The sequence below is a fragment of the Ambystoma mexicanum genome, chromosome 11 (assembly GCF_040938575.1).
Source record: "Ambystoma mexicanum isolate Mex_15411 chromosome 11, UKY_AmexF1_1, whole genome shotgun sequence".
NCBI classification, from domain to species: Eukaryota; Metazoa; Chordata; class Amphibia; order Caudata; family Ambystomatidae; genus Ambystoma; species Ambystoma mexicanum.
The window spans coordinates 494,908,944-494,919,796 of NC_090934.1; positions in this window are offsets into that span (position 1 = coordinate 494,908,944).

The window sequence follows — 10,853 nt, forward strand, 5'->3', positions numbered from 1 at the left end:
TTTGAGTGTCTTTACTCACTGTGTACTCTTAGCAAAATTCAACATTACTTATTCAATGAAAAACAACGTAATATGAGCCTGCGCCAATCGACGCAGGCTCCAAACCCTTATTTTTCAATTTTTTTATTTCAATCTGCTAAAAAACATCATCAATACAAATAATTTTTAAATACATGCTTAGTTCCTCAAACACTTGCGCTTCTCCTCTTTATTTTTATCAACTTCATCTACTATTTCGTCGTCATTGCACAATCACATAAAACAAACAGACGAACAGGCATACTTGACCAGCCACATACATTTAATCTTTTCTCATAAGACTAATTTCGCCCCTAAAAATACCCCATATGGAGTGTGAACAGCCCTCCTTAGGTTTGTCTTTAATGGATCCAGTCTCCTACGCCTTCCGCTATGGGATTTTAGGTGTTGTTCCTTCTGTTATGTACTTTAAAACGCAGGCACTGGGCATACTCTTTATCGTGGCTCCTCCTCACAATATTTCTTACATTTCTTGGCCTCCCCTCAAGTCAATTTTTAATCATATTTAACACTTGTTGTTTCTCAAGTTACATCATCCCTATCTCCCTCTGTTACATATTTTTCCCTTATCATTCTCTTCACCCACTGCTCATTCACTCTTTTGCCATCTCACTCAAATTTTACTCACCATTCGTGTTTTATCAACTTCCACTCTCGGATCGCATGCCTCTTCAGTAGCCTCTTCCAACCTTCCGTTCGTTCAGCTTCCTGTAGACGCTGGGAGGGGTTTTAATGGAAACTGGGGAACCCGTCTTACCCTAGCTTGTACAAGTCTTACTTTTCTCTAAAACCGCTATCGACAGGGAGCTTCACGTCCTTTCAGCTGAATGGCAGAGGTTGTGTAATATTGCCGGGATCCCAAGGCTTACTTCTCTCGATGGGTATCTAACCATCCAATCTCTGCTACCAGGTGAACTGGGGGTTCTTCCAGCCCTTTAAGATGGTTAGCAATACCTTAGAGATGGACAGTGGATGCAGAGTTTACTCAGACATCAAAAACTGAAACAACTCAGGTAGTTGGCAAAATATACTGTTTTATTATATATTATCTAAAACAGGGAGTACAATGGACATCAACAGACCTCCCTCATCATGGTCTCTCTTGAGAATTTTCAAAGCATTTCGTGAAAACAGTAAAATGTCACCATAGGTGAAGTTTAACCTGTGTATCACAAAGTCATCCTACGTGACAAACTACAAAAACCTAATGGTAAGTGTGATAGGTTCTACAAGGATCATTTAGGTATACCATCCATACTCGTTTAGGGCAGTGGAACAATGTGATTTGCTTCTTAGCATCAGGTGGAGCAACTAAGCCCTTCCCTAAAAATGACGTCACTAAAAATACGACGTTTAATTGGCTACTCAACTATAGGACCCTTGATCATGCGGTCCTCTATCATTGGTTACTTTCTAATCTCTGTCAGTACCTTCCCAATCTAAGTTAGCAGCACACAGGCTGAAAGTCCAGGTGCAGATGAGCTAGTCTTAACAAAAGCTTCCCACAAATTGGCATTTCCATCCATCATCACCTCAGTGGTCCACTGTCAATTAGGTCTTTGAACTCGGCCTTGAATATGTTCTTTGCTTAGGGGAAAGACCACACAATTGAGCTTTCAGTGTAATAAAATACTATTCTTTAATAGACCTCTGACATCTTCTTGATTTTGTCCATGCTTTCTGAACTGGATCTTCGTTCTTTCACACAATGTGTATCCAATGTCAACTCACCCCAGTCTAATATGGCCTTGACTTCTTGGCTCATCCAACCTCACCTTTCTGAGTTTCGCCTGTAATTCATTTGTTTTCTAACTGTGCCACACTTGGAAAAGGGAAAACGTGGCTTTCCTTATTTTGCTCAGATCTGCTATCGTACATAGCGGGAACATTCTGAAAGACCAAAGAAATATCGATGCTTAGTACCTCAAAAGGAAATACGCCAATCACTGGTCAAAAGATACCTTCTATCTTTATTTCTGTACAGAATTCAAAGCAAAACAGATAGCTATCTGTTTTGCTTTGAATTCTGTACACCTCACAGTGTGTACCAGCAGACACAGTGAGGGGTGAGAATGCTGGACATCTTAATGCAGGCTGTTTTATACATTTTCCTGATCATTGTCCATCCCTTCTCCAAACTAATACATTACATGCTAGGGTTTGTTCCCAGTTCACATGACAAATAAGTTTGCATGTCCTTGAAGATTCAATGGCAGTATTGGATCTCCGGGTCATAGTAAGCCTAGTTTCAAGAGAGAACACAATATATTACAAGCAAAGCACGTGGTTTGAGTTTGCTCTACATTGTTCCACTGTTTATATGAGGATGAGGCTTGTGAGCTCAGACAACACTTGGATTGCAGTTCATACGAGTCACAAGGTTTCTTTACATAGAAACAACAGTCTGCTCTCAGTCAGCCTAAATGTTGATACAAGTCAAAGGTCGTTCGGCTGTAGTTGAAAACACAGTCCACCATTTTAGGACACAAAGCAAGAGTTAAAATCAAAATGGCAGATGATTCTTAAAATGGTGGCGAAATTGATAAGAAATCGGAGCATTTGAAATGTGGTTTTCTGTGCAACGTGAATGGGCTTAGGCCAATATTCATAACAAGACGGTATTATACAAAAGCAGTTTAACAAACCGTACTTTTGGCCTTAGCCAAGAGCATTACTCAAACATTCACTTTATTCGAAACCCCACGCCTCAATGTCCGTACATCACGAATCACATTCTTCAGAAATATCAATCGCCATGAGCTCCTTGATAGTAATATCCTAAATTACTAAAGCGTTAGCAGTTTCCTTGGGCATGTGTACCTTTGGTCCTAATGTTCCTATCATTTGTGCACAACATCCTCCTAACATTTAACTTATGATAGGGAGACATTGTACACAACAACAACAAAACAGGAGAACACCAAGAACTAATATTAGGACTGCAAAGAGTTTCCAACCCCACGATCGTAACAAGTCCCAGAACCAAGCACTAAAATTCCAATTTCCCTCGGGCACATGTATTTCAGTACTCAAGGTATGCAGATTTTGTCTTGCCTTGAGTATGGTAGGTGAGGAGTCAGGGCAAAAACACAGCAAGGGGATCCCACCAATTTACATACCCCACCACGCTCAGCTAGGATGACGTCTAACACCATCCTATTTTGGAGGTCCACTAGTCTAATTGCCTTTTACTCCAGCGTCATGTTGTACAGAATATCAGTGGTCCTAGTGATGGTTTTTTCCAGTACCCTTGCTAGTCTTCTGATATCCTCAGAGTTCATTTTCTGTCCACAAAATAGCACAAAGGTTTTTTCTACATTACCCATGACTGGTGAAGGTGTGTCAACTTTCTCATCCCACCTTGGATGAGCTCTGGAGACTTCAGTGGTGGTAGCCACATATACCTCTGGTAACAAGATACCCAAATAACAGGTACCCTGCCAATATCCGGGTAACAAATGATCAGCCTCATTGCCACAAACAAAGTAAACAGGGTCTCCTAAATACAAAGGTCTGTCCTCACTGGTTAGATTCACAATGTTAGTACAACCCTCAAATGTACCCATTGGCTGAGAACCTTCCCTTTGTATACAGAAAGAAACAGAGTTGGCGCTATGATTAATAGTATAGGAAGGAGGCATGGCATCCCGGTTGCATATGGGAGCCATCTTGAAGGAAATCAGTGACTGAAAAGATCTAGAAAGTCTATCAGAAGGCCTAATAGAAGCAAAATTGAGTTTGCTTCTATTCGCAAAGAGAGAACATCCCAGAGGTGTTAAGACTCGCTTTTCAAATTAATTCAGATTAGTCCCATCGAAATTCCCAGAAATACTATCATTCCAACGACCAATAAGCAGAACCGGAAATAGCGTCATCGCACAGGAATGGGAAGGAGCACGGTTGCCATCTTTAAAAACACAATCCATTACCATCCTCAGCACACAGGACCCCTGGGACACTGCTGATCGTCAGAAAACTTCCTCCTATAAGACAAGAATGCCGAAGGCCCTGAAGAAGGGATCTGCCCGCCTCAGAAAGGAAAGATTCAATCAGGACGAGCTCCAGATGCTTGTGGACACTTTGCATGAGCATGCAGGCACAGTCTTCTCCAACAACATGAGGAGAGAGGCAGTGCTACATAAAAAGGAGATCTGGGCACTTGTAGCCCAGATGGTTAGTGCAGTGGGCAACACACCCTGCACAGTGAAAGACTGCCGTAAGCAATGGGACGACCTGCGCCTAAGGGTGCACAACATATTATCCGTCAATCACAGCCAGGCCATGGAAACTGGAGGAGGACCTATTTCACCCATAAAGCTCACCCCGTGGGAGGACACATGCGCGAGCATGATTGGGACAGAATCCATTGAAGGCGTAGGCGAGATGGAGTGTGGCACCACTATATCTGGCGATGGAGGTGAGTGTCCAAAGTGAACACTGCTATGCCAAATCTGATGAAAGTCAACGCCAATGTCAGTCCAAAGAGTCACACAATGGTCGGCCACACACACACACATCTCTGTAAAGTAGGCCAAAACATCAGAGACACATGCTGATGCCTGCTGCAAGGCAGTTTTGTACATGACACATACCACACAAAATAGGAAATTCCGCGAGGCACACAGCGTGCATGACCAAAATAGTATGCTTGTCAGACAGCACTGTTCCAGGCCAACATGAGTGATGCCGACATATGCCTGCATTAACCACCCATGTATGAAATGACGTGCCCTTCCCAACACAAATGCCTATTACCCACATTTGTGTGGCTGAGCAATTGTCCCAATGTATGTATGATGCCCATCTAAACATCACTCATGCCGTCCCTCTCTTCCACCCCCACTGGCAGTGACCATGACAGCGATGAGCAAGACGCCACCCCTGCACAGGCCACACCCAGGAAGAGGTCCCAGTCAGACAGCAACTGGCCATCAACCTCCAGGGGACAAGCCGGTGTGCCCCGTGTCCCAGCAACCAAGCCACCGCAGGTACACATTGCAACTGTACCACCAAGGCCTGTGGAGGGCACAGCACCACCACCACCCCCAACCACTGTCCTGCCTGGAGACACCTGTTAGACACCCCATTAGGAGAAGTCTAGTGTGGCTGGGGAGGTTGCAGCCATGGCACCCCTGACAGTGGATGACAGCCAGGAGGACATCTGGGGCATCATGGAGGACGATATTATGGATGTGGTCCTTACCCCAACCCAAATTGCATCCCCCCAAGTATCATCGATCGATACCGGGAACGCCACCACCCCAGAGCTGTCCGGCCATGACCATACCCAGGGACATCTCAGTCCAGTTTTCAGTATTGGGGAGGATGAGCAGGCTGGGCATGACAGCCAGCTTCCCAGCACATCCACAGGTGCACCCGCTGGGCCGCAGCGGACTGACCTGCTCACTGAACTCGTTTGTGAGTTTGTACAGGACAACCGTCAGGTCAGAGAGGAGTGGCGTACAGAATTAGCTGCACTAGGCCGGTCCATTACGGACAACACCAGCCGCCTCTGCGAGGAGGTCTCGGCCCTCCAGCAGGTGTTAGGGCACATCGCGGAGGCAGGTCATCCTGCCCCACAACCTCAGCAGGAGGCCACACCATCTTCCTGCAGTTCCACCCAAACGAGCCCGCTCCGCAGGTCGGTCCGTGCACAGCGCCGACAGGACATGCCACCCCCTGACTCAGAGAGTGCTGAGTGAATGGCATGGCAGCCTCATGTAGGCTTAAGGGACTCAATGGGACTTGCGTGGGGGAGTTGTGGGGGGAGTGGGGTGAGGGTGTGTGGGGGCGTTGTGGGGGAGGGGGAGGGGGTGAGGGTGTGTGAGGGAGTTGTGGGGGGAGGGGGAGGGAGTGAGGGTGTGTGGGGCTTTTTGTCACTTACATTTATATTGTTACATTCAATACACAGAATGTATGTTTGAAAAAGAAGACCTGAGTGGACATTCATCAATGTGCATGTGTCATTTAATCATTTACAGTGTATAGTGTACATGTACCCACACACCCAGTGCCCTCTGTCTAACCATCATGTCACCCTCTGCTGAAATGTGTGTCAGAAATATTGTGCAATCACTGACTGGCACACATCACGTCCCTCCTGTGCATCGGCACCGTGATGAAGTCCTGCCACATCTTCATCTTCCCCTTCATCATCATCAGGTGGTAGCAGTTCAATGTCAGTGGGCAGGGGCACATTCCAGCGGATACACATATTGTGCAGCATTACACAAGCCATGATGATCTTGGCCACCTTCTCATGCCTGTGGAGGAGTGCCCCACCCGACCAGCTGAGCAGTGAAATCGTTCCTTCAACAGGCCAAAGATCTGCTCGATGACCACACGGGTACGGGTATGGGAACGATTGTAGTCCTCCTCGTGCCTCTTCTGTGGGTTTCGGACAGGGGTGAGGAGCCACGGCTTCAAGGGATAACCACTATCACCTGTATCAGAGGAAAATTAAGGTAAATGTCAGGGGAATCTTGAAGAACAGCTGTACTAGTCACACATGCCAGCAGGTCAGTGTTGCCCAGATGCACATGTCCATGGATGCATGTACACCATTTTCTGTCCCTCCATGTGTCCTCTGCCATGGTCTAATGGTGTGGGTTGCATCTTCAAGATGATACATGGTGTGCACTGCCGTCTTGTTGCACATGCATCGTGTATGCATACAGCTGTGTTAGTGTCAAATTAGTGAGGTGTTGTGTCCTTTGAAATTTATTTAGAGGAAGCATTGGCAGTAGTCTGTGCAATATTGGGAAATCAGAATTGATCATTCCCATGGTGACATGCAGCACTCCTATGAGTGTGCCGGCCCTGTGCCAGACAGTGGATTCCCTAGTAGGTGCAGTTTGATGCACTCCCAGGGATGCTTGTCCTGTGTGGTGATATGCTGGAGACAGCAACATGGTGCATATGCACTGCATGGTGCAGGATGGCGTTACGGAGGGTGAGGGTCACTGATGGGTGGTGCACGTGTTGTGGGATGTGGGGTGGTTTCCTGTTAGTCATGTCGTGATAGGTATCGACCTTCCTTCATTCACATGGGATTTGTGTGTCTTGTACGGTTTGTGATGGTTTTGGGCACAATGTTTGGTGATTTGCACATCGTGCAGTCACATCAACATTGGCAGCATGGTGGTGTGTGCATCTCTCCCCCCTTTTCAATGCCTTGTGCCAGTCCTGCTACTTACCAAGCAGCCAGGCACGTCGTCCAGCATGTCGCTCCATGAAGCGTGGTAGCATGGAGTTCCGCAGGACCAAAGAGTCATGAGTCGATCCTGGATATCAGGCACAACAATGTGTGGTGGACTTGCTGGCATCGCATACCATCTGCACATTGATGGAGTGGTATTGCTTGCGGTTGCGGTACACTGGCTCCATGGCATGCGGGACCACCAACTCCATGTGGGTGCAGTCGAGGGCACCTACACAATTTGGCATGCCTGCCAGTGCATGGAAGGCAACTTTTGTATCAAATATCTCCTGGGGAGTCCGTGGTAGGGATATGTAGTCCCTTGTGTGCTTGAGGAGGGCATCCAGCACTTAGTTCAGTATCCGGGAAAAAAAGGGTTGAGATATGCCATGCATGTGCCCCACTGTGTGCAGATGCCTGTTGCAAAAAAGTGGAGCACAGACACTACATTCAGTAGAGGGGGGATGGTGGTTCGTATTTCAATGAGATCACTATGTCGTTGTGTATCAGGTCCACCATGTACCAACCTCGGAATGACCCCCATTGTTTCTCAAAGTCCATTAAGAAGCCTTTCCATTAGGCTCTTTTAGTTTATCCGTCGGTGGCTCTTGACCACGTGGCCTATCTGACTTGAAGGTAACTTTGCCGGTCCCTGCCTCTATTTATTTTTCAGCGAAAGAGCCACAAGGGACTTGCTCACCGATGATTCCTTGTGGGCACAGCCAGCGCTGTGCTGTATGTCCGGTGTCTCGGACACAGATCGTACCTCAAGACTCCAGTTACGTTGTGATCTGCAAACAGAGTGTCATCGCTTCCTGAAGAAAGTGATGAAGCAGAAGCAAGATTGCTCAACGGTGCAGAAAGATTCAAAGAAGAACTTGAAGGCAAAGCAGCAGTCTCCCCAGGCCCCACAGGCTCAGGAAGGATTTCCGTAGACAAAACAGGCTTGTGATGAGTATTAAAGAGAAAAATGTCCTTCTCTTCCCCTTTGTCGTGGGGCAGAGGAAAAGGTATCTTCTTGATGTGCGTTGCATGGATCCAGTGTCATTTCACTTCCACTTGTACAGCGGTCTGTGTGGCCAAGAGGACTTGGTACGGTCCTCTCCAGTGAGGTGCGAGACAGGAGGCTCTTTCAAATGATTTAACGAGCACCCAGTCCCCAGGTCAGAGTCAATGACCTGGACCCTCGTATTTTACTTGGAGGGCTTCTTGCACCTGTTGATAAATCAAATACAAGTTTTGAGTTAACTGGTTACAGTACTCAGAAAGACGTAAATGCTCTACATCTTTTAGCCGCTTGGGTTTAGGTACATTCCAAATATTGGCTGGTCCCACCATGAGTATCTCATAGGGAGAGAGCCCCCATTTTAGACTGTGCGGTCGTCCGCATGGACAATAGAGCTATTGGTAAGGCATCTGGCCATTTCAAATTGCTATTTGCACAGATTTTGGCAATTTTATTCTTTAATATACCGTTGTGGCGTTCTACAAGTTCGGCGCTCTGGGTGTGTCTGGCCCAATGGAACCGTTTATCGATCTGTAATCCTGCGCATACTTGCAGGATAACAGCAGCGACAGAATGTGGACCATTGTCTGACCAAATGACTCTCGGCAAACCAAAACTTGGAAAATATTCCTTCTGCATGGTTCTCGCCGTCGTCATTGCTGTGGCATCTTTTAGAGGAAAAGCTTCGACCCATTTACTGAAAGTACAAATAACTACTAGAACATACTCATAATTCTGACAACGCTCCATTTCAATAAAATCGAATTGTATAACCTCAAAAGGCATACGGGGGGACCAAAACTACCCCTCGGTGTCTATGTACCTTTCCCAACATTAGGCCATAAGCATAGCATGCAATTTTGAACAAAACGCTCAGTAGTTTTCAAGATATTTACATTAACCCAGACAGATTCTAACAATTTACAAATCTTTTTAGCATATATGTGAGTTGGACCATGAGCCATTGTAACCATAGAGGTTACATAAGCATCGGGCAGCATCCTTTTTTGTTTTCCATTATCTACCCAACAACCCTCATTGTCTAGACTTGCTGAACCCTCAGCCCACTGTTTAAGGTCGACTGTAGTGGCATCAGCCTGAATGTCTTTTATACAAACAATTCCTACGTTTATCACACAAGTGTTAGTGACCTCTTTCGTTATATACATTTTGGAATGCAAATTGGTGGCAGTCTTTTTGGCTATTCTGTCAGCAAAAGCGTTTCCTTTCCCCACATCATCTGTTATTTTCTGGTGTGCTGCGCACTTCATTATTGCTAACTGAGTAGGAAGCTCAAGTGCTAAAAGTAGCCGAACTATCAAAGTGCCATCTTGTATCTTAGTTCCATGTGAGGTCAAGAAACCTCTCTCTGCCCATAATCGACCGAAGTTTTGAACCACCCCAAAGGAATACTGGCTGTCTGTAAATATATTGACACTTAGCCCTTCGAAAAGTTCACAAGCACGAGCCAATTCAATAATATCTGCGGCCTGCGCAGAGTTATGCAGAATTCTTTTGGTCTCCACAATCATGTAAGCAGCAAGCAGCAGTGGATGTACCATCCGGAAGTTTGAAGCAGGAGCCATCGCAAAACAGCTCCCCTTATGGATATTTTAATGGTGTATCACTTAGATCAATTCTGCCTTTAGTTTCTTGCTCTGTGGTGTAGAGGCAGTCATGTGACATTTTGTCACTACAATCAATTTCTTGCGGAAGAGTCAATAGTTCGGCCGGATTTAATGAGCAACATCTCTTAATTTGGATATGCGGTGCAAATAGAATTAGCTTGTATCTTGTTAATCATGGTGATGTGAGATGTTGTGATTGCGTTATGATTAATAGAACGTCTACATAGTGAGGTACCATCACGGTTAAGGAGTGACCCAGATCCATACCCTCACTTTGGTTTACAGATGCAGCGGCAGCAGCAACAGCTCTCAAACATCTCAGCAAAGCGCATGCAAGAGGGTCAAGCGTGGAGGAAAAATAACCGCACAGTCTATTCTTTCCCCCATGTTTCTGCGTTAACACAGCCAAAGCGCATCCAACACATTCATGCACATACAAAATAAAGGCCTTGTTGTAATTTGGTGTCCCAAAACGGGTGCTGAACACAACGCAGACTTGAACAAATCAAAAGATTTCTGACAATCCATGTTCCACGTTGAAGGCAAGGAAAATACCTTCTTTGTCAATGCCAACATTGGTTTTATCATTAATGAAAAGTTAGGGATCCACTGTCTACAGTATGAAGCCATGCCTATCAAGGCTCTGACTTCTTTCTGTGTATTTGGGACAGACATGCTAGAGATGCTTTGTATCCGTTAAGGTGTCAGTTTTATCCCCTCTTGTGACAGGAGATAGCCTAAATATGCGACCTCCTGTTGACAACATTGAACCTTTTTTAATGAAGCCTTATGCCCACGCCCACGTTCTGCTTGATGGATAAGCAGCAACACGGTGCCTTCTCTGCAAGCAACTTCTGAATCTGCAGCTAAAAGGTGATCATCAACATACTGCAACAACTTGCAGGTAGAAGGGAACTCAAGTGTATCAAGCTGTTCCTTCAAAGCTCTACTATAAATGCTTGGACTCTCAGTGTACCCTTGT